Here is a 26,496-nt window from a genome sequence, read left to right on the forward strand (position 1 = left end):
GGATCTGGGCAGGCTACAGCCCTGGTGTGACACGGAATCTGGACAGGCTACAACCCTGGTGTGACACGGGATCCGGGCAGGCTACAGCCCTGGTGTGACACAGGGGATCCGGACAGGCTACAGCCCTGGTGTGACACAGGGGATCTGGACAGGCTACAGCCCTGGTGTGACAAAGGGGATTTGGACAGGCTACAACCCTGGTGTGACACAGGGGATCTGGACAGGCTACAACCCTGGTGTGACAAAGGAGATCTGGACAGGCTACAGCCCTGGTGTGACAAAGGGGATCTGGACAGGATACAACCCTGGTGTGACAAAGGGGATCTGGACAGGCTACAGCCCTGGTGTGACAAAGAGGATCTGGACAGGCTACAGCCCTGGTGTGACAAAGGGGATCTGGACAGGCTACAACCCTGGTGTGACAAAGGGGATCTGGATAGGCTACAACCCTGGTGTGACACAGGGGATCTGTGCAGGCTACAACCCTGGTGTGACACGGGATCTGGACAGGCTACAGCCCTGGTGTGACACAGGGGATCTGGACAGGCTACAGCCCTGGTGTGACACAGGGGATCTGGACAGGCCACAGCCCTGGTGTGACAAAGGGGATCTGGGCAGGCTACAGCCCTGGTGTGACACGGAATCTGGACAGGCTACAACCCTGGTGTGATACAGGGGATCCGGGCAGGCTACAGCCCTGGTGTGACACAGGGGATCCGGACAGGCTACAGCCCTGGTGTGACACAGGGGATCTGGACAGACTACAACCCTGGTGTGACACAGGGGATCTGGACAGGCTACAGCCCTGGTGTGACAAAGGGGATCTGGACAGGCTTCAACCCTGGTGTGACACAGGGGATCTGGACAGGTTACAACCCTGGTGTGACAAAGGGGATCTGGACAGGCTACACCCCTGGTGTGACAAAGGGGATCTGGACAGGCTACAACCCTGGTGTGACAAAGAGGATCTGGACAGGCTACAGCCCTGGTGTGACAAAGGGGATCTGGACAGGCTACAGCCCTGTTGTGACAAAGGGGATCTGGACAGGCTACAACCCTAGTGTGACAAAGGGGATCTGGACAGGCTACAACCCTGGCGTGACAAAGGGGATCTGGACAGGCTACAGCCCTGGGGTGACAAAGGGGATCTGGACAGGCTACAGCCCTGGTGTGACAAAGGGGATCTGGACAGGCTACAGCCCTTGTGTGACAAAGGGGATCTGGACAGGCTACAGCCCTTGTGTGACAAAGGGGATCTGGACAGGCTACAGCCCTGGTGTGACAAAGGGGATCTGGGCAGGCTACAGCCCTGGTGTGACACGGGATCTGGACAGGCTACAGCCCTGGCGTGACACAGGGGATCTGGACAGGCTACAGCCCTGGTGTGACAAACGGGATCTGGGCAGGCTACAGCCCTGGTGTGGCACGGGATCTGGACAGGCTACAACCCTGGTGTGACAAAGGGGATCTGGGCAGGCTACAGCCCTGGTGTGTCACGGGATCTGGACAGGCTACATCCCTGGTGTGACAAAGGGGATCTGGACAGGCTACAACCCTGGTGTGATACAGGGGATCCGGGCAGGCTACAGCCCTGGTGTGACACAGGGGATCCGGACAGGCTACAGCCCTGGTGTGACACAGGGGATCTGGACAGACTACAACCCTGGTGTGACACAGGGGATCTGGACAGGCTACAGCCCTGGTGTGACAAAGGGGATCTGGACAGGCTTCAACCCTGGTGTGACACAGGGGATCTGGACAGGTTACAACCCTGGTGTGACAAAGGGGATCTGGACAGGCTACACCCCTGGTGTGACAAAGGGGATCTGGACAGGCTACAACCCTGGTGTGACAAAGAGGATCTGGACAGGCTACAGCCCTGGTGTGACAAAGGGGATCTGGACAGGCTACAGCCCTGTTGTGACAAAGGGGATCTGGACAGGCTACAACCCTAGTGTGACAAAGGGGATCTGGACAGGCTACAACCCTGGCGTGACAAAGGGGATCTGGACAGGCTACAGCCCTTGGGTGACAAAGGGGATCTGGACAGGCTACAGCCCTGGTGTGACAAAGGGGATCTGGACAGGCTACAGCCCTTGTGTGACAAAGGGGATCTGGACAGGCTACAGCCCTTGTGTGACAAAGGGGATCTGGACAGGCTACAGCCCTGGTGTGACAAAGGGGATCTGGGCAGGCTACAGCCCTGGTGTGACACGGGATCTGGACAGGCTACAGCCCTGGCGTGACACAGGGGATCTGGACAGGCTACAGCCCTGGTGTGACAAACGGGATCTGGGCAGGCTACAGCCCTGGTGTGGCACGGGATCTGGACAGGCTACAACCCTGGTGTGACAAAGGGGATCTGGGCAGGCTACAGCCCTGGTGTGACACGGGATCTGGACAGGCTACAGCCCTGGTGTGACAAAGGGGATCTGGACAGGCTACAACCCTGGTGTGATACAGGGGATCCGGGCAGGCTACAGCCCTGGTGTGACACAGGGGATCCGGACAGGCTACAGCCCTGGTGTGACACAGGGGATCTGGACAGACTACAACCCTGGTGTGACACAGGGGATCTGGACAGGCTACAGCCCTGGTGTGACAAAGGGGATCTGGACAGGCTTCAACCCTGGTGTGACACAGGGGATCTGGACAGGTTACAACCCTGGTGTGACAAAGGGGATCTGGACAGGCTACACCCCTGGTGTGACAAAGGGGATCTGGACAGTCTACAACCCTGGTGTGACAAAGGGGATCTGGACAGGCTACAGCCCTGGTGTGACAAAGGGGATCTGGACAGGCTACAGCCCTGTTGTGACAAAGGGGATCTGGACAGGCTACAACCCTGGTGTGACAAAGGGGATCTGGACAGGCTACAACCCTGGCGTGACAAAGGGGATCTGGACAGGCTACAGCCCTGGGGTGACAAAGGGGATCTGGACAGGCTACAGCCCTGGTGTGACAAAGGGGATCTGGACAGGCTACAGCCCTTGTGTGACAAAGGGGATCTGGACAGGCTACAGCCCTTGTGTGACAAAGGGGATCTGGACAGGCTACAACCCTGGTGTGACAAAGGGGATCTGGACAGGCTACAGCCCTGGTGTGACAAAGGGGATCTGGGCAGGCTACAGCCCTGGTGTGACACGGGATCTGGACAGGCTACAGCCCTGGTGTGACACAGGGGATCTGGACAGGCTACAGCCCTGGTGTGACACAGGGGATCTGGGCAGGCTACAGCCCTGGTGTGGCACGGGATCTGGACAGGCTACAACCCTGGTGTGACAAAGGGGATCTGGGCAGGCTACAGCCCTGGTGTGACACGGGATCTGGACAGGCTACAGCCCTGGTGTGACAAAGGGGATCTGGACAGGCTACAACCCTGGTGTGACACAGGGGATCCGGACAGGCTACAGCCCTGGTGTGACACAGGGGATCTGGACAGACTACAACCCTGGTGTGACACAGGGGATCTGGACAGGCTACAGCCCTGGTGTGACAAAGGGGATCTGGACAGGCTTCAACCCTGGTGTGACACAGGGGATCTGGACAGGTTACAACCCTGGTGTGACAAAGGGGATCTGGACAGGCTACACCCCTGGTGTGACAAAGGGGATCTGGACAGTCTACAACCCTGGTGTGACAAAGGGGATCTGGACAGGCTACAGCCCTGGTGTGACAAAGGGGATCTGGACAGGCTACAGCCCTGTTGTGACAAAGGGGATCTGGACAGGCTACAACCCTGGTGTGACAAAGGGGATCTGGACAGGCTACAACCCTGGCGTGACAAAGGGGATCTGGACAGGCTACAGCCCTGGGGTGACAAAGGGGATCTGGACAGGCTACAGCCCTGGTGTGACAAAGGGGATCTGGACAGGCTACAGCCCTTGTGTGACAAAGGGGATCTGGACAGGCTACAGCCCTTGTGTGACAAAGGGGATCTGGACAGGCTACAACCCTGGTGTGACAAAGGGGATCTGGACAGGCTACAGCCCTGGTGTGACAAAGGGGATCTGGGCAGGCTACAGCCCTGGTGTGACACGGGATCTGGACAGGCTACAGCCCTGGCGTGACACAGGGGATCTGGACAGGCTACAGCCCTGGTGTGACAAACGGGATCTGGGCAGGCTACAGCCCTGGTGTGGCACGGGATCTGGACAGGCTACAACCCTGGTGTGACAAAGGGGATCTGGGCAGGCTACAGCCCTGGTGTGACACGGGATCTGGACAGGCTACAACCCTGGTGTGACAAAGGGGATCTGGACAGGCTACAACCCTGGTGTGACAAAGGGGATCTGGACAGGCTACAACCCTGGTGTGACACAGGGGATCTGGACAGGCTACAACCCTGGTGTGACACAGGGGATCTGGACAGGCTACAACCCTGTTTGACACAGGGGATCTGGACAGGCTACAACCCTGGTGTGACAAAGGGGATCTGGACAGGCTACAACCCTGGTGTGACACAGGGGATCTGGACAGGCTACAACCCTGGTGTGACACAGGGGATCTGGACAGGCTACAACCCTGTTTGACACAGGGGCTCCTGGTGTTCAACACAACCATGTACAACCACATATAAGTTAGTACATGGCAGCCACAACACTATTGTCATTCCCAAGAAAATGAATTAAATTTTTTCCTTCTTATCAACATTATTTTCCTAATTAAAAAACAGGTCGTGGGATAACTCTTCCTGGGATTATTTAAAGTTATGTCTATTTTTGGCTTATTTACTTGTTACTGACTTTTTTATTATGTAAATTATTTAATATTAAGTGGGATGCGCAATGGAGATCATAAGGCCTGAGCTTGCTACCATCTGCAGCTCACAAGACTGCCATCCCCACGAGCCCCTTTGGGGCGGGGCAGATGGTAGACCAGAGGCCTAGCTTCTCCCTACGAGCCCCGTGAGGGCGGGGACTGTGGCTAATCCTGGGGACACTTGGTCCCATAGATGATGGGGTACTTGTACCTCCTCTCATGGGAGACATAGGTCTCGAGACACTCCCCAGATAGGGAGTCAAGGCCGGCTCACCACTACTTGGAGAAGACCCGGGCCGGGAGAATACCGGCGAATAAAAAAAATGGAGATCAATGCATTATGGGCTAAGCAACCAATACTTCTTTTTGGATTACCCCCACAAAAAGAGTAACCCAACCTAGAATTTATCCTAATCTAGATTAGGCTACGTTGTCCTAGATCTGGGCACTTTTGGGGGGGAGAATACAGAAAATTAGGTTTTTGCCTCTAGGTCCATTATTTGTTTACATTGTACAACTTATTTAGTATCATTTTATTAATATAAAAAAATAACACTAAAATAAAAACGTGGGTAAAGAAATTATTTAACCATTTTTTATATGTATGTATCCAGGATGTGAGTTCCTCGTCACTAGGGATGAGAGTGGACCACAGAGTTGCTTATTTTAACGAGAACGCCAGCGTATACCATTTTAATTACACCCAGCTGTGTGTAACACGCACATCCCTCTCTCTGCCCGCCCCACCATCCCTCCTCTCGCCCCTTTAATTGCAGGAGAATGTTTTAATGCTTATACGGGTATATACGCCAGAATATGGACATATTTAATTTTATTTCGACTTGATTTCTCGGTGTATATATACATACAAAAGTGTATATCGTATCTTGTATATATATACGAGTATACCGAGGTTTGTTTTCTTTGATACACAATATAAACATTGAAATGTGTCTTTCAGTGTATATACACCGAGTGTTTATAGTTATCCCTATCCACGTAATGTGAAAAAATCTTGCATTTTGTTGAAGGTGCAGATAGATTTCGATAGATAAAAAAAAGCCGTCTAACAAAATCCATTCCTTGTTCCACAAGGCCACCAGAAGTTAATGAAGTCCGAGGAAAAAATGGGGAGGAGTCTCAATATGCTAAAATCATTCGTTTTATTTTCAATTATTCACTTAGCAGTAAATAGGTACCTAGTAGGTGTCCAGTCCCTGGACCAATTATGTACCTCTGTAATCTTTTGACTACCGCCCACAGGATGGGTATGGGGTGCATAATAAACATATTAAACTAACTAAACTAGTAGGTGTTTGCCGACTGGTGTGGGTCGCATCCTGGAGGAGAGGATTAAAAAGTCTAGTGAAAATAAGACAGGCACTCTGATACCATCCTGACTTTATTGGGTTATCCTGGGTTACTATTCCTTCGTGTTGATAATCCTAACATTGTCAATGTGTCACTAGTTAATGATCCAAGTCTGACCTAAACGTCGTCAAAAGTTTCTTTCTCTTATGTGCGGGTTATTTGTGAATTAAAACCCATTCCTGTATTATGGATTACGGTTACTCTTTAGTTGATTGCTACAGCCAAGGTTTTCTGACTTCTTCTCTGGGAGGATGATCAATGACAGCTCCGTTGCTGTCATACAGTGAGGGGGTTGGTTGCTGCAGCCAAGGTTTTCTGACTTCTTCTCTGGGAGGATGATCAATGACAGCTCCGTTGCTGTCATACAGTGAGGGGGTTGGTTGCTACAGCCAAGGTTTTCTGACTTCTTCTCTGGGAGGATGATCAATGACAGCTCCGTTGCTGTCATACAGTGAGGGGGTTGGTTGCTACAGCCAAGGTTTTCTGACTTCTTCTCTGGGAGGATGATCAATGACAGCTTCGTTGCTGTCAGACATTCTCACAAATATCAAATAGACAGTATATATACCAAGAAGTGTACGAGTATTCCTCTGTGTATATATACTAAGGGTTGTGTATCTTTGTGCAGACAAGAGGTACATTTCTTTGTGTATACACAATGAGATTTTGACGGAGTTAAGGGTATATACACCGAGAAGCGTATGCCTCTCAGTATACATACACTTGAGAGTTTAATCCCTCATGTGAGTATACCAATGACATGCGACCCTCGTGCAGGCCATAGGCCTAAAACGCCACGCACTTAAGCCTTCCACTTAGGTCTAAAATCATTCTAAATTGACCACTTCCTACCACCCTTCTCCCTATCCTGGTTCATCCCAAACGTGTGGGACAAATGGTAACTCCCCTTGTAAAGTACATTTACTTTAAATAATAAGATATGACAAACGACCCCAATGGAAACAAGTCATTTGTCTGACTTTTTTGGGTTATCCAAGGTTCTCTACACATATGCTGCTATGTATGATAATTTGTGTAACTGTGTTTATGTGTACCTGGGTTATCCTAGGTTCTCTACACATATGATGCTATGTATGATAATCTATGTAGCTGTATTTGTGTACATCTGAATAAACTTAAGTATTTTCTATAAACTTACCAGCCACCACCAGACTGGTTGACTTCACCAGCCATGGATTACTCACCACTCGCTTCAAATCTTCCGATCTTCAATTTCCCCTCAAACTGTCTCTGTCCCTCCACTTTCCTCTAACTTTCTCTTCACCAACAGGTGGTAGATTCATCATCTCACCACAAAACAGGTGAAAGACTCATCCCTCGCTTCACACATGTGAACTCACCATTCACTCACCTCACATAAACAGGCTGGTATTCACATCCTCTCTGGCTGACCACAACATAAAACAAACACCTAGAATAACAATAGCCTATTTTTTTCCACGCTCATTTTCTCATACATATGTATGTAATGTATATTATTTTCACAGGATATACACCCTGGGTGTGCATTTCTTTCAGCCTTTATATTTTAAAGAGTTTAATTTTGTCACTGTCCCGTTGTTCGGTTGCTAGCACGCTCATCTCACACATTGAGCTCCGTGGTTCGATCCCCGGTACGGGTGGAAACATTGAGGCGTGTTTCCTTAAGACACCTGCTGTCTACGTTGTCCTAGCAGTAAACAGGTACCTGGATGTGAGCCGACTTGCGTGGGTCGCATCCTGGGAACTTAATCTAATTTGCCAGAAATGCTCTGTATACCCAAGGGCTTTCTATACAATATGTCATTGATGTCAGCTATGGCTTTTATAAGTTATACATGTGCTTGTAGAAATAAAGATTATTATTAATTATTATTATTATTATTATTACTAGTGGTAGAAAAGATACCGTACAGCCCTGGTGTAATCGACAGGCTTTTAAGCCCAATTAACCAACCAACCATTCCCACAACCCCGTGTGGAAACTCATTACCACGTGAGTTTTAGATGAAATTATGTATATTGCTGCAAAGTTTGACTCTAAATAGGGTGTATTATCTGCAGGTTTGTGTGAGTAACGGAACAATGGCAGTTCCGCTCTATACTTTCTCCTGGTGGCTGCCAAGCATGCTGTATGGAGGGACGGTCTCACACCACTAGGTTGGGAGCTGGTCTAGTATACACCAAGCGGTATCTTTCAGTGCATGTATACCAAGAGGTGTGTGTACCTTCAGCTGTATATATACTGAAAGGTGTGTCCTGAGCTGTATATACGCCGAGTGGTATAAACCACTGTATACCAAGAAGTGTATATCAGTGTACAGTGCATACAAAGAGAGATATCTCTCAGTAAATATGCACTAAGACGTACTCACATATTTGTGGTTGCAGGGGTCGAGTCACAGCTCCTGGCCCCGCCTCTTCGCTGGGCGCTTCTAGTCCACTCCCTGCTCCATGAGCTTTATCGTATATTAGAGCTGTGTATGGATCCTGCCTCCACTATATATTAAATTAACTAAAGTTATATCTCTAAAGATTGTTCCACTTCCTGACATCTCTATGGCTGAAGAAATATTTCCTAACATCCCTGTGACTCATCTGAGTTTTCAACTTCCAGTTGTGACCCCCTGATGTTGTGTCCCATCTCTGAAACATCCTGTCCCTATCCACCTTGTTAATTCCTCTCAGTATTTTATATGTCGTTATCATGTCTTCCCTATCCCTCCTGTGTCGTCAGGTTAATTTCCCTTAACCCCTCCTCGTAGGAGTAGTCTAGTAGTCTAGGACTAGTCTCGTTGCAAACCTTTGCACGTTCTTTTAATTTCTTGACGTGCTTGACCAGGTGTGGGTTCCAAACTGGTGCTGCATACTCCAATACTGGTCTGACATACACGGTGTACAGAGTCTTGAATGATTCCTTACTCAGGTATCGAAACGTTATTGTGTTTCTCAATGCTTATGCACCGAGGGGTACTCACCTAATTGTGGTTGCAGGGGTCGAGACTCAGCTCCTAGCTGGGTGTATGTACGCGAGATGTATATCTCTCAACTTACAGATACCGAGAGGCAGGTGCCTTTCAGTGTATATACACTGAAGAATATAGTTTCATTCCTATTTTAGGGATTAAAGCATCATGGACTGGTGATGTACAGGCGACATGCAGCCTGAAAAACCCTCGTGTAGTAGACAGTATTGAAACTTAATAACCTAACTGTACGTGATATGCATGTTACTTTCACAGTATTTTGAAATGTCATCATAAATGATTATTAAAGAAAATGAATAACCGAATGAGTAAGAAAGGACAAGTGAAACAATATTGGCGCACCATGAAATAATGGTGCAGGGAGGGTGATTAAGGTGAATATTGGCGCACCATGAAATAATGGTACAGGGAGGGTGATTAAGGTGAATATTGGCGCACCATGAAATAATGGTACAGGGAGGGTGATTAAGGTGAATATTGGCGCACCATGAAATAATGGTGCAGGGAGGGTGATTAAGGTGAATATTGGCGCACCATGAAATAATGGTACAGGGAGGGTGATTAAGGTGAATATTGGCGCACCATGAAATAATGGTACAGGGAGGGTGATTAAGGTGAATATTGGCGCACCATGAAATAATGGTACAGGGAGGGTGATTAAGGTGAATATTGGCGCACCATGAAATAATGGTGCAGGGAGGGTGATTAAGGTGAATATTGGCGCACCATGAAATAATGGTACAGGGAGGGTGATTAAGGTGAATATTGGCGCACCATGAAATAATGGTACAGGGAGGGTGATTAAGGTGAATATTGGCGCACCATGAAATAATGGTACAGGGAGGGTGATTAAGGTGAATATTGGCGCACCATGAAATAATGGTGCAGGGAGGGTGATTAAGGTGAATATTGGCGCACCATGAAATAATGGTACAGGGAGGGTGATTAAGGTGAATATTGGCGCACCATGAAATAATGGTGCAGGGAGGGTGATTAAGGTGAATATTGGCGCACCATGAAATAATGGTACAGGGAGGGTGATTAAGGTGAATATTGGCGCACCATGAAATAATGGTGCAGGGAGGGTGATTAAGGTGAATATTGGCGCACCATGAAATAATGGTACAGGGAGGGTGATTAAGGTGAATATTGGCGCACCATGAAATAATGGTGCAGGGAGGGTGATTAAGGTGAATATTGGCACACCATGAAATAATGGTACAGGGAGGGTGATTAAGGTGAATATTGGCGCACCATGAAATAATGGTGCAGGGAGGGTGATTAAGGTGAATATTGGCGCACCATGAAATAATGGTACAGGGAGGGTGATTAAGGTGAATATTGGCGCACCATGAAATAATGGTGCAGGGAGGGTGATTAAGGTGAATATTGGCACACCATGAAATAATGGTACAGGGAGGGTGATTAAGGTGAATATTGGCACACCATGAAATAATGGTGCAGGGAGGGTGATTAAGGTGAATATTGGCGCACCATGAAATAATGGTACAGGGAGGGTGATTAAGGTGAATATTGGTACACCATGAAATAATGGTGCAGGGAGGGTGATTAAGGTGAATATTGGCACACCATGAAATAATGGTGCAGGGAGGGTGATTAAGGTGAATATTGGCACACCATGAAATAATGGTACAGGGAGGGTGATTAAGGTGAATATTGGCACACCATGAAATAATGGTACAGGGAGGGTGATTAAGGTGAATATTGGCACACCATGAAATAATGGTGCAGGGAGGGTGATTAAGGTGAATATTGGCGCACCATGAAATAATGGTACAGGGAGGGTGATTAAGGTGAATATTGGTACACCATGAAATAATGGTGCAGGGAGGGTGATTAAGGTGAATATTGGTACACCATGAAATAATGGTGCAGGGAGGGTGATTAAGGTGAATATTGGCACACCATGAAATAATGGTGCAGGGAGGGTGATTAAGGTGAATATTGGCACACCATGAAATAATGGTACAGGGAGGGTGATTAAGGTGAATATTGGCACACCATGAAATAATGGTGCAGGGAGGGTGATTAAGGTGAATATTGGCGCACCATGAAATAATGGTACAGGGAGGGTGATTAAGGTGAATATTGGTACACCATGAAATAATGGTGCAGGGAGGGTGATTAAGGTGAATATTGGCACACCATGAAATAATGGTGCAGGGAGGGTGATTAAGGTGAATATTGGCACACCATGAAATAATGGTGCAGGGAGGGTGATTAAGGTGAATATTGGCACACCATGAAATAATGGTACAGGGAGGGTGATTAAGGTGAATATTGGCACACCATGAAATAATGGTGCAGGGAGGGTGATTAAGGTGAATATTGGCACACCATGAAATAATGGTACAGGGAGGGTGATTAAGGTGAATATTGGTCCACCATGAAATAATGGTACAGGGAGGGTGATTAATGTGAATATTGGCACACCATGAAATAATGGTACAGGGAGGGTGATTAAGGTGATATGGTGTGAACCAAGGTGAAACTAGGTGAAGAAAGGTAAAATTGGGTGAATTGGGAGTGAAGCGAAGTGAATGATGAGTGTAAAGAGGCGAACGATGGGTGAAACGAGGTTAATGAAGGGTGAAACGAAGAGAATGAAGCCGAAATGAGGCGAATATATGATAAAATGAGGTGAATGCAGGGTACAGCTTGATTACAATTGACGGAAAAGGGTGACAGGTGGAACCAGGAAGGAAAATTCTCTCTTGAATGAAATGTGTAATTATGTGGAACTGCTGGAGTAGGAAGCAGATAGTGGGTGGATGTGGGGAGGAAGGATGTGGGGGAGGAAGGATGTGGGGGAGGAAGGATGTGGGGGAGGATGTAAAGAGTAAAATTTAGACAAGAATTGGGGAGTAAACAGTGACTTAGTTAATCCTTCTAAATAATCACTGGACACTTGAGCCGTGGTCAAATTAGAACGCAGTTTTGGGTCAGAAATTGCAAATCAGTATAAAAATACATTATAAGCTTAACGCTGTTAGAAAAATTAAACTTGAATTTAGAAAAAGAAAGTAAAATAGTTAGTACCTATTTTAAATTAAAAATTAGGCATAAATATTGCTGATATGACTCGTGTGGTCGATAGGTTTGTAACCTTTTAAACCAGTCAAACAGAAAGTCAAAATAAAATTAACCTACTCAGAAAATGCATGACAATCCTGACTTAGCATATTCGGAAATGAGTTGATAAATTTTCCCCTGCAATTTACATTGATGATTTAGCATATAAATCAGACAAAAGTTAACAAATTTACCCGTCACACACAAACTATGTTAATTTAGGAGCACTAGAGTATGCCTTCCTGGGGAGGAGTTCTTGTTCCTTGAATCAAATTTGATTCCATATTTCGAGATGCTGTTGACCCGTACGGGCAACACTTCTCCAGTAACATAGTTCTGGTGTAGTTGTGTAGCAGTGCTAGGCTAGTCACACAGCCTTAAGATTTATACACAAGGATAGAGGAGTTTATATTTAAAGATTGTTCATAAATTTATAAGAAGTGATCGATTCAGTAGCATATAAACTCCAGCTTAGGAAAGGTTACGTTTAAAATGTGTTATATTACTGCAAATATAATTACAAAAACATTACGTTATATTATAACAAGCTTACATTGCTAAAATATATATATATATATTTTTTTTTGCGACCCAATTTATGTCTGCGTAATTAACTCAGTGCGACTGTAACCAGATAAAAATATATAAGTGGTTCATTACCACTGTAGCTTGTTTAGCTATCAAAACTTATACAGTTTTTGCGACCCAATTTATGTCTGCGTAATTAACTCAGTGCGACTGTAACCAGATAAAAATATATAAGTGGTTCATTACCACTGTAGCTTGTTTAGCTATCAAAACTTAGGGGTACAGTCCCTGGACCCATTATGTACCTCTGTAATGTTGAGGTACAGTCCCTGGACCCATTATGTACCTCTGTAATGTTGAGGTACAGTCTCTGGATCCATTATGTACCTCTGTAATGTTGAGGTACAGTCCCTGAACCCATGTACCTCTGTAATGTTGAGGAACAGTCCCTGGACCCATTATGTACCTCTGTAATGTTGAGGTACAGTCCCTGGACCCATTATGTACCTCTGTAATGTTAAGGTACAGTCCCTGGACCCATTATGTACCTCTGTAATGTTAAGGTACAGTCCCTGGACCCATTATGTACCTCTGTAATGTTAAGGTACAGTCCCTGGACCCATTATGTACCTCTGTAATGTTAAGGTACAGTCCCTGGACCCATTATGTACCTCTGTAATGTTGAGGTACAGTCCCTGGACCCATTATGTACCTCTGTAATGTTGAGGTACAGTCTCTGGATCCATTATGTACCTCTGTAATGTTGAGGTACAGTCCCTGAACCCATGACCCATTATATGTACCTCTGTAATGTTGAGGTACAGTCCCTGGACCCATTATGTACCTCTGTAATGTTGAGGTACAGTCCCTGGACCCATTATGTACCTCTGTAATGTTAAGGTACAGTCCCTGGACCCATTATGTACCTCTGTAATGTTAAGGTACAGTCCCTGGACCCATTATGTACCTCTGTAATGTTAAGGTACAGTCCCTGGACCCATTATGTACCTCTGTAATGTTAAGGTACAGTCCCTGGACCCATTATGTACCTCTGTAATGTTGAGGTACAGTCCCTGGACCCATTATGTACCTCTGTAATGTTAAGGTACAGTCCCTGGACCCATTATGTACCTCTGTAATGTTAAGGTACAGTCCCTGGACCCATTATGTACCTCTGTAATGTTGAGGTACAGTCCCTGGACCCATTATGTACCTCTGTAATGTTAAGGTACAGTCCCTGGACCCATTATGTACCTCTGTAATGTTAAGGTACAGTCCCTGGACCCATTATGTACCTCTGTAATGTTAAGGTACAGTCCCTGGACCCATTATGTACCTCTGTAATGTTGAGGTACAGTCCCTGGACCCATTATGTACCTCTGTAATGTTAAGGTACAGTCCTTGGACCCATTATGTACCTCTGTAATGTTAAGGTACAGTCTCTGGACCCATTATGTACCTCTGTAATGTTGAGGTACAGTCCATGGACCCATTATGTACCTCTGTAATGTTAAGGTACAGTCCCTGGACCCATTATGTACCTCTGTAATGTTGAGGTACAGTCCCTGGACCCATTATGTACCTCTGTAATGTTGAGGTACAGTCCCTGAACCCATTATGTACCTCTGTAATGTTGAGGTACAGTCCCAGGACCCATTATGTATCTCTGTAATGTTGAGGTACAGTCCCTGGACCCATTATGTACCTCTGTAATGTTAAGGTACAATCCCTGGTCCCATTATGTACCTCTGTAATGTTGAGGTACAGTCCCTGGACCCATTCTGTACCTCTGTAATATTGAGGTACAGTCCCTGGACCCATTATGTACCTCTGTAATGTTGAGGTACAGTCCTTGAACCCATTATGTACCTCTGTAATGTTGAGGTACAGTCCCTGGACCCATTATGTACCTCTAATCGTTTGACTACCACCCAGAGGATGGGTATGGGGTGCATGATAAGGATATTAAACTGAAATTACTGCAGATCTGACAAGGAATTTCAATACCTAACTCACACTTTGGCAAAGAAACTATACACATCGTTCGATCTGGACCATTAACAAGTCACAACTAGATAACTGTCTCAGAACGACCGAAACGTTGTGTGTAGTCCCCCCTTCAACATCTGAGGACATATGTGGTTTGTTGTGCCGTTTAATCTTCAAGTACTGTTAGTATTATAGGTGTTAACACACATTACAACTCATATACGCGGACCTTGACTCTAATATATTCTACGCCATGGTTCACAGGGCGTCAACTCCGTTCAAAAAATCTGAAATATATGTGGAGAATTATTTCCACACCGGAGGTTGATGACGCTGCACCATCCAGAGAAGAATTATATATTTTTTATTATGCATAGGTATGTTGTATGGTTTATAAATTTTATATTTATATATGGTGGTTAGCGTCAGGTCCTTGGATCAAGAGCCCTTTGTCGGGTGTATATACCCAGCATGATTTACCTATTCGTGTTTGTACTTAGAATTTTAGATATACACCTCTGGGTGTACATATATTGCCAGATACACCTCTCAGTGTATATCTGGTGAGAAGTGTTGTATATACCCAGCACGATACACCCCCTCACTGTGTCTATATCCATGACAGTAAATCAAGCCTTAACGTTCACACTCAGCTGCAGCAACCAAGGCAATTGGAACTCTGTGAGGAGAAAAAGTGCATATTTACGAGGAGGGGCAGTGGAGCGAGAAAGCACTTCCTGAGAGGCTTCAGGAAGAAACAATGGTGTGGAAAACATGTAGCAGTTGTCCTTGTGGCGCTTCCACTTGAGTTATTACCATAAGTACCTTAACTACTGAACCACACCTGAGTTACCATACGTACCTTAACTACTGAACCACACCTGAGTTACCATAAGTACCTTAACTACTGAACCACACCTGAGTTACCATACTTAACTACTGAACCACACCTGAGTTACCATACGTACCTTAACTACTGAACCACACCTGAGTTACCATACGTACCTTAACTACTGAACCACACCTGAGTTACCATACGTGCCTTAACTACTGTACCACACCTGAGTTACCATACTTACCTTAACTACTGAACCACACCTGAGTTACCATACGTGCCTTAACTACTGTACCACACCTGAGTTACCATACTTACCTTAACTACTGAACCACACCTGAGTTACCATACATACCTTAACTACTGAACCACACCTGAGTTACCATACTTACCTTAACTACTGAACCACACCTGAGTTACCATACATACCTTAACTACTGAACCACACCTGAGTTACCATACTTACCTTAACTACTGAACCACACCTGAGTTACCATACATACCCTAACTACTGAACCACACCTGAGTTACCATACTTAACTACTGAACCACACCTGAGTTACCATACATACCCTAACTACTGAACCACACCTGAGTTACCATACTTAACTACTGAACCACACCTGAGTTACTATACATACCCTAACTACTGAACCACACCTGAGTTACCATACTTAACTACTGAACCACACCTGAGTTACCATACATACCCTAACTACTGAACCACACCTGAGTTACCATACTTAACTACTGAACCATACCTGAGTTACTATACATACCCTAACTACTGAACCACACCTGAGTTACCATACTTAACTACTGAACCACACCTGAGTTACCATACTTAACTACTGAACCACACCTGAGTTACTATACATACCCTAACTACTGAACCACACCTGAGTTACCATACTTAACTACTGAACCACACTTGAGTTACCATACTTAACTACTGAACCACACCTGAGTTACTATACATACCCTAACTACTGAACCACACCTGAGTTACCATACTTAACTACTGAACCACACTTGAGTTACCATACTTAACTACTGAACCACACCTGAGTTACTATACATACCCTAACTACTGAACCACACCTGAGTTACCATACTTAACTACTGAACCACACTTGAGTTACCATACTTAACTACTGAACCACACCTGAGTTACTATACATACCCTAACTACTGAACCACACCTGAGTTACCATACTTAACTACTGAACCACACTTGAGTTACCATACTTAACTACTGAACCACACCTGAGTTACTATACATACCCTAACTACTGAACCACACCTGAGTTACCATACATACCCTAACTACTGAACCACACCTGAGTTACCATACATACCCTAACTACTGAACCACACCTGAGTTATCATACTTAACTACTGAACCACACCTGAGTTACCATACATACCTTAACTACTGAACCACACCTGAGTTACCATACATACCTTAACTACTGAACCACACCTGAGTTACCATACATACCCTAACTACTGAACCACACCTGAGTTACCATACATACCCTAACTACTGAACCACACCTGAGTTACCATACATACCTTAACTACTGAACCACACCTGAGTTACCATACATACCTTAACTACTGAACCACACCTGAGTTACTATACATACCCTAACTACTGAACCACGCCTGAGTTATCATACTTAACTACTGAACCACACCTGAGTTACCATACATACCTTAACTACTGAACCACACCTGAGTTACCATACATACCTTAACTACTGAACCACACCTGAGTTACCATACATACCTTAACTACTGAACCACACCTGAGTTACCATACATACCCTAACTACTGAACCACACCTGAGTTACCATACATACCCTAACTACTGAACCACACCTCCACCCGAGTTACTGTACGTATCTTAACTACTGAACCACACTTCCACATTAATTATCAGCATACCTATAACACTCATCCACAACAGGATAGCATGAATGAATATCACACATATGCAACAGTTGGAAATGGTTTTGTTTACAAATGTTTCACCAACCAATTCACTTCAAAAATTAAACGTTGGAAGATATATTGGATTGATAAAACCACTGGTTGGTGTAACATTTCTGTAATAAAGATATACAAGCTTTAACGTGAGTCTTATTCACTTATATGTGATGTTTTGAAAACTGTTAATACCATCATCGACACCATGCCTAACCCTTCTAGGGTAGGGTAGGTGCCTGAGCCCGAGCCTTTAGCTCATAAGACTGTCATTCCCATTAGCCCCCTTGGGGCGGGGATGACAGACCAGAGAGGCCTAGCTTGTGGCTAGGCCTGGAGACAGTTGGTCCCAAAGATGATGAGGTACTTGTGCCTCCTCCCATGGGAGACTTAGGTCTCAGACACTCCCTAAAGAGGGAGCCAAGGCCGGGCCACCACTTGGAAAAGGCCCGGGCCGGGAGAATACCGGCTAATCTTTAATAATAATAATTAATATAAGGTAACTTCTCTCATCTAGCAGACGAAGGATCGACCTCCACAATTCTTGCTGACGAGAAGCCTAAACGGGTTTAGATATTCATTAAATAATAACATCGGTAAACACATGATTCCTGTCCTTCACCGGTTGCATGTGGAGTTCATGATTAAGCTCATGTGCAAGCTAATGGCTCACATCTGAAGGACCACGGTTCGATCCTGGCACGAATGGAAACGTTGGTCATGTTTACACTTAACAGTAAGTAGGTACCTGGGTGTTAGCGCATCTTGTGATGTTAGGCTATCTATAGACATTACCGAATGTTTATTCTTGGGTCTGGTTGGGTCCAAGGTAGAATTTGTGTGAACGTTGTAATTTGTATATTGTGTACGTCAACATCATGTTATATCTTCCATTATCTATTGAGCAAATTAAGGAGGGGTTAGCTGGATTAAATCAAAGATAATATGCTGGTGGCCCAGTGGCCTGGTGGCTAAATCTCCCGCGTCACACACGGAGGGCTCGGGTTCGATTCCCGGTGGGTGGAAACATTTCGACACGTTTCTTTACACCTGTTGTCCTGTTCACCTAGCAGCAAATAGGTACCTGGGTGTTAGTCGACTGGTGTGGGTCGCATCCTGGGGGACAAGATTAAGGATCCCAATGGAAATAAATTAGACAATCCTTGATGACGCACTGACTTTCTTGGGTTATCGTGGGTGGCTAACCCTCCGGGGTTAAAAATCCGAACGAAATCTTATCTTATCTTATCTCCTACACTATTGAGAAATACAGAGGCGGCGTTGGAAGCGAAGCAAGAGAACCGGAAAGTGAAAAGGAGAGCTTTATTGTGTCAAAAGTGGGGATTGTATCAGCAAGAGTGTGGGATAAGTATGAGCTCCTGAGTCTATTGTTACCGCCCACCAATACTGCCCCATTTTAATCCTCGTCCTTTTGAGTTCCATACAGGATTTGCGTTCCCAAAACCCCCTTTCCTCTAGAGTTCCTGATCCAGGTAACTGAGATTACCGTGTCATTCCTTGGATCAAGCATAATTACTTCCCTCTCATGGTGTTTTATGACCTTATGTTGACTGCTTACCCATTAATAATAATACTAATAATAATAATAATGTGTGCTGGTCTATTATTATTATTATTATTATTATTATTATTATCATTATTATTACATTAATGTGGAAGCACTAAACATTTAAGTATTAACTAATATTCTAGGCTTGAGGGGTGTTTACATAAGAACATAAGAAAGGAGGAACACTGCAGCAGGGCCGTCGGCCCATACTAGGCACGTCCTAGTAAGCCTGATCTTGCTACCACCTGCAGCTCACAAGACTGCCATCCCCACGAGCCCCTTTGGGGCGGGGCAGATGGCAGACCAGAGGCCTAGCTTCTCCCTACGAGCACCGTGAGGGCGGGGAATGTGGCTAGGCCTGGGGACAGTTGGTCCCAAAGATGAGGAGCTCCGTACTTGCACCTCCTCCCATAGGAGACATAGGTCTCGAGATACTCCCCAGACAGGAAGCCAAGGCCGGGTCACCACTATTGGAAAAGACCCGGGGCAGGAGAGTACCGGCGAATAAAAAAAAAATATGGGTGATGAATTCAAATGTTCACCCCTAGTGGATGAACGTCCATATGTTCAAGTCCTGGTGGATGAACATTCACATGTTCGGGGGAAGGTTAGTTCACTATAGCAGACTTCTGCTTCACAATGACCAAGTGGACAACCTTACTAAAACTTTTCTTCAAAGGACTCGCCGCATTCTGAGGGGCTCAGAACAAGGGAAGAAACTTCTGCACACCATGCCCAGCAACCCCAGACCTGCCAGAATGTACGGCCTGCCAAAGACTCACAAGCCTGGTATCCCACTGAGGCCCATATCCTCGGGAATAGGCAGTGCTCCCCACCAGCTCTCAGGAATTCTCGCCAAACACCTCTCTAAACTCTTGGGCACTATCAGTCCAGCACATCTCAAACACTCAGGTGATCTTCTCAATCGCATTCGCAACATCAACATCAGGAACAAGAAACTTTCCAGCCTTGACGTGACTTCCCTATTCACCAAAGTACCTACTACACAAGCCATCGATCTCTTGCGCAGAAAAATTGACGATTCACTTGATCTTCCCATTCCAGCCAGCGATTTCATCGACCTTGTTGAACTATGTGTTGGCTTTACGTGTTTCTCTTTCGAAAATCACCTCTTTCAGCAGACTTTTGGACTACCCATGGGTTCGCCACTCAGTGCAGTCCTGGCGAACCTATACATGGAACATCTAGAAGCCGAACGTTTCTCCACCATTATTCCTTCGTCTGTCACCTGGCTCCGTTATGTTGACGACATTCTCCTCATAACTCCTAAACGCTTTAACGTTCAAGCTCTCCAAGACAAGCTCAACCAGGTCGAGCCTTCAATCCAGTTCACACTTGAAGAAGAAGTCGACAACACTCTTCCTTTCCTTGATGTCCTGCTCTGCAAAGCTGACCACGAACTTCGTTTTAAAGTCTATCGAAAACCCACCAACCAAAACGATCTTCTCCACTTCTACTCTCACCACGACACCAAAACCAAACGTGGTGTAATTATAGGCTTCTTCCTGCGTGCACTCAGAATCTGCAGCAACGAGTTCCTTGAGGAAGAATGCACTATAATTGAACAAATATTTTCTAAACTCCACTATCCTCGTCACTTCATCAGAGACTGCAGACGGCGAGCATTAAACATCTTCAACACACCCAGAGAAGACACTGCCGAGAAGAGATACATAGTCCTTCCCACCAACTCCATTGCCAAACATGTTTCCAACATTTTTGCCAAAACATCATTCCAAGTATCTACCTCCACAACCACGACCATCAAGGACATCACCAGTAGTAGGCAGGACAAGCCTCCATCCTCTGCAGGGGTATACATAATCCCTTGTAATGACTGCAACAAGTTATACGTGGGCGAAACATCAAGGGACCTCCAAACACGTATTTCAGAACACCAATACGCAAGCAGGTCTGACGACACAAGGAATGCCTGCGTACAACACCGTAATTCACACAACCACCTGATAAACTACAGAAACTCAAGACTTATCGCCACAGAAGACAACACTCAATACCGAAGAATCCTGGAATCATCACTCATTTCTATATCCGACAACTTCAACCAGAATAATGGCTTCTATAACATAGCTGAACCACTTGCCAAGAAACTTCTTCATCGCTATCCCACATAAGAACACTGTAGAAGGTCTGCTCACAAACTTATCCAATCTCCTTTCCAAGCTACCCAAGTTTTTAGACTCTATAACCCCACTTGGTACATCATCAGATGCAGCATTCTTCACCTGACCTCAGCCGGACTATAAATACTCGCGTTCCTTCCACCCCAGGTAGTTCTGTTTGTGACTTGAAAAAGCCCACTGTGTGGGCGAAACGTAGTCAATAAAGGATCACATACTGCATTTGTGTTTATATTGCCATTGTGTCGGTATTTTATACCATTTATTTCCATCGTGTCCTAGGGAAGCTGCTGGCCCGGTGGGCCCTACAGACAGAGCAGTAAATCATTTATCAGTGTTCGGTCCTCCTCTTCCCGCAAGAATCGCCACTACTACAACAAGGTCCTAAATGCACTAGAAGACAAAAAGAATGCAGATGTAATATATACAGACTTTGCAAAAGCCTTCGACAAGTGTGACCATGGCGTAATAGCGCACAAAATGCGCGCTAAAGGAATAACAGGAAAAGTCGGTCGATGGATCTATAATTTCCTCACTAACAGAACACAGAGAGTAGTCGTCAACAGAGTAAAGTCCGAGGCAGCTACGGTGAAAAGCTCTGTTCCACAAGGCACAGTACTAGCTCCCATCTTGTTCCTCATCCTCATATCCGACATAGACAAGGATGTCAGCCACAGCACCGTGTCTTCCTTTGCAGATGACACCCGAATCTGCATGACAGTGTCTTCCATTGCAGACACTGCAAGGCTCCAGGCGGACATCAACCAAATCTTTCAGTGGGCTGCAGAAAACAATATGAAGTTCAACGATGAGAAATTTCAATTACTCAGATATGGTAAACATGAGGAAATTAAATCTTCATCAGAGTACAAAACAAATTCTGGCCACAAAATAGAGCGAAACACCAACGTCAAAGACCTGGGAGTGATTATGTCGGAGGATCTCAACTTCAAGGACCATAACATTGTATCAATCGCATCTGCTAGAAAAATGACAGGATGGATAATGAGAACCTTCAAAACTAGGGAGGCCAAGCCCATGATGACACTCTTCAGGTCACTTGTTCTATCAAGGCTGGAATATTGCTGCACTCTAACAGCACCTTTCAAGGCAGGTGAAATTGCCGACCTAGAAAATGTACAGAGAACTTTCACGGCGCGCATAACGGAGATAAAACACCTCAATTACTGGGAGCGCTTGAGGTTTCTAAACCTGTATTCCCTGGAACGCAGGAGGGAGAGATACATGATTATATACACCTGGAAAATCCTAGAGGGACTAGTACCGAACTTGCACACGAAAATCACTCACTACGAAAGCAAAAGACTTGGCAGACGATGCACCATCCCCCCAATGAAAAGCAGGGGTGTCACTAGCACGTTAAGAGACCATACAATAAGTGTCAGGGGCCCGAGACTGTTCAACTGCCTCCCAGCACACATAAGGGGGATTACCAACAGACCCCTGGCAGTCTTCAAGCTGGCACTGGACAAGCACCTAAAGTCAGTTCCTGATCAGCCGGGCTGTGGCTCGTACGTTGGTTTGCGTGCAGCCAGCAGCAACAGCCTGGTTGATCAGGCGCTGATCCACCAGGAGGCCTGGTCACAGACCGGGCCGCGGGGGCGTTGACCCCCGAAACTCTCTCCAGGTAAACTCCAGGTAAACTACTAGACATCTATGGTATCCATATTGTGCTATGGTCGACCACACTACAGAGTGGCTTTCACATGGAGGGAGAAAAATTGAGTTTTGCCTCTGTTAGGTAAAAGGACACATTAGCAACTAATGTGGTATTTTATTGTGGCAACGTTTACCTAACATATTGTCGGTAATTCTATACGTTTATCACTAGTATTGCCGCTGTAGATGTCCAAGACCAAGAGTAAAGGAATTAGACACTTTCAGCAAAAGACTCAATTCGTAATAACACAGTGTTAGCACTGATATAAAAGAACACTGGTGTGACAACAGAGTTGTAGATAAGTGGTAGATAGCGTGTAAGGGAAGCCAACATCTTGGGGAATCTCAGAGTGGGTTAGACTGGTATATGAGTGGGAATGGTGGGTATAAGACCTTAATGTAAGCCAGTAGACCCAGTGTTTATGTCCAAACAGGACCTGGCTACCATATTCGTGTCACTAGCTCACTGAAAAAGGGCAAAAGAAAAACAAGTAAACTCTCCCTGCATGTACTTGTGGAAATACCACCACACAGAGCTCTCACTGTTGTTAAAAGGGAAGGTAGTTGGTTCTTTCAAGCACTTCCTCCTGCTCCAGGCTGTGATGCCTACGTGGGACTACCTGCTGCAGGTAACAGTACATACACACCAGGGATTACATTATAAATCTAACGTTTAGTGAGTATTGTTATAAGTTATAACGTAACTTTTAATTAAAGTCCCTGCTTGCAGGCTGGCAGCCAGTAGACTCATTCAATAATCCGTAATCCTCAGTAATTTACACTATGTATAATAATTGTACTTATGTGTACCTGTGCCTAAATAAACTTACATAATGATGCATCTCTCCGTATTTTAAGTTCTCAGACAGATGTCTATCATCTGGTTGATATATAATATAGGCGCGACGCAAACGTTCCCATATCGACAAAAAGTGGGAAAAATAGGAACGTATACAAATCTATACACCTCTCCTGATGCTGTACATATACCAATAAAATAAAGCAAAATACTGTATTATTCTGAGCGGATGAGGATGACATTAACGAGACCAAACGGAAACTAAACCAAACTTTCCCATTAAGAACCATTTACACTTACCTTATAAAAATAAAAGTATCTCCTTGTAACACTGGTAAGTCCGCTTCTCCTTCATGCAATAATTACACAATAACAATGTATAAGTTTATTTCAACAGCGAGGGCACAAGACAGTAGTAAAGGGAGATGAGTGGAGGCAGGAGAGATATATAGTAAGTTGCTTCTAGCTCGCCTGCTGACTCCACACTGCTGTGTACTAGCAACCTCAACCTCACCTCTCACACAAGTCACCCAGCAACTCTTCCCACACACCCACACCTTTAAAAAAAAAATTACTAGTTTCCTTGCGTCACTCATACCGTGCCCATGGCTTTTTCAATTAAGCAGAAAAAGTTATGTGGGAACACCCGTAGCGTGCGGCTGCACGTTTCCATGTGAGGTACATGGTGGGAACACCAGCAGCACAGCTATGTACTGTTCTATACGAGTTCTATACTGTAGAACACTGTTCTATACGAGTTCTATACTGTAGGATACTGTTCTATACGAGTTATATACTGTAGGATACTGTTCTATACGAGTTATATACTGTATGATACTGTTCTATACGAGTTCTATACTGTAGGATACTGTTCTATACGAGTTCTATACTGTAGGATACTGTTCTATACGAGTTTTGTACTGTAGAATACTGTTCTATACGAGTTCTATACTGTAGGATACTGTTCTATACGAGTTATATACTGTAGGATACTGTTCTATACGAGTTATATACTGTAGGATACTGTTCTATACGAGTTCTATACTGTAGGTTGCTGTTCTATACGAGTTCTATACTGTAGGATACTGTTCTATACGAGTTTTATACTGTAGAATACTGTTCTATACGAGTTCTATACTGTAGGATACTGTTCTATACGAGTTCTATACTGTAGGATACTGTTCTATACGAGTTCTATACTGTAGGATACTGTTCTATACGAGTTTTATACTGTAGGAGGAACAGTAGTGTAGAATGATCCTATGGAAGTTGGTGGGAGCAGTATGTTATCATTTACCATCATGGAAATAAGTCACTTTGCTTGACTTCAGTGTTTATCTTCTTCATAATATATGAAACTATTGTAAAAGTTTAAAATTATATTAAGAGGCCTAAATGAAAACTTACTTCATCACATGATGGGTGTCCAACAGCATCATGGGATTTATTCTTGATTCCAGATATATTAACAATTAGACGACGAGGCTGTAATCTAAGAAATGATCACGTGACTTTATTTGTATATCTGGAACACTGAGCGTATTCACATTATGCATCAACTAAATACTAATTTGATGATGCGAGGGCAATCAGGTTAGGTTAGGAAAGTCAGGGAACGGATGGGACTTGAACCCATGGTAGGCGAGTCTTAAAATTCACAGGCCAGTGCGTTAACCACTGAGCCAGTTGGCTCTAATAAGAATCATTCAATTAGGTATATTTCTATACATTATAGGAAGGTTAGCATGGGCCCCAGTGTCACCACAAAAGCAGGTCTTTACGGATGAATTCCACACCAGCGTGACTGTGCCGAACTCTATCTCAAGTCCCTTCAAAGCTGTCATCATGGTTAGGCAACATTAGTCAGGAAACAGAATCCTGACGCGGGTGTTAGTCATGGTGATGACCCACCACTGGAAGTTTTGGTCGTCTGACCGAGGCCTTCCGCTGGCTTACCAGTCCACCACTTTAAAAATTCGGCTTAGTCAAGGCCCATTTTGACTCATGTCATTTATTTTCCTCCATTCCTCACATAATGAGCTGCGGGTGTCATAAATTAGCCGCCCTGGCGGTAAAAAATAATTAAAATAACTCAGAAGAGTGTAAGTACAAACTTTTAGCGAGTATACGTACATGCTAACAAGATTTTCCTGTCATTAGAAATTTTCACGAGACAGAAATGACAGCAATTCTGACAAGATTACAGAACGTTTAACTGGCTATTATTTTTTCTTTCATATGACTAGGCTGTAATAACACCTTGGATTTTTTTTTCAGTAGCGCAAAGAGCATCGAGCAGAAGAAAATAAATGGAGAAATAATATCACGTTAATTCGTTATTACCTAATATTAACCTCAGTATATAATATAATCTGGTAATGTAATATAATATGATTAGATAATGTAATTACATAGATTTTAATTAGTAAACACAATGCAGTTATGTGGAGTATTTTGACATAGCCTAACATAAGCCTAAATATATATAATCTCGTAATGAACAGTTAATGTAATTATATGGATTATTATGATAATCAAGGGGAAGCGCTAAACCCGTAGGATTATACAGAGCCTGTGGAGGGATGGAAGGTATTCAAGGTTAATTCAGGGAACTGGAGCACAGATCCGGTTCCCTAGATCAAGAGCCCCTCACCAGCGTCAAGGAACCTTCCTTGAGGGGTAATTATGTGGAAGACTTTAATAGTAAAAAAAAAAATGGGAGAAGAGAGCG

At 44.8% G+C, this 26,496-nt stretch overlaps 1 protein-coding gene across 1 annotated transcript in view; it reads right to left on the reverse strand.

Annotated features, from left to right (window-relative positions):
• Positions 1–24,266, reverse strand: part of LOC128704302 (carboxypeptidase B) — a 75,469-nt gene extending 51,203 nt beyond the window's left edge. The window contains exon 1 of the mRNA XM_053799446.2: positions 24,066–24,266. The gene's annotated coding sequence lies outside the window, so the exon portion shown is untranslated. The remainder of the gene's footprint in view (positions 1–24,065) is intronic.
• Positions 24,267–26,496: the final 2,230 nt, after the last annotated feature.

Source organism: Cherax quadricarinatus, chromosome 84, assembly GCF_038502225.1.
Source record: "Cherax quadricarinatus isolate ZL_2023a chromosome 84, ASM3850222v1, whole genome shotgun sequence".
Lineage (NCBI taxonomy): Eukaryota > Metazoa > Arthropoda > Malacostraca > Decapoda > Parastacidae > Cherax > Cherax quadricarinatus.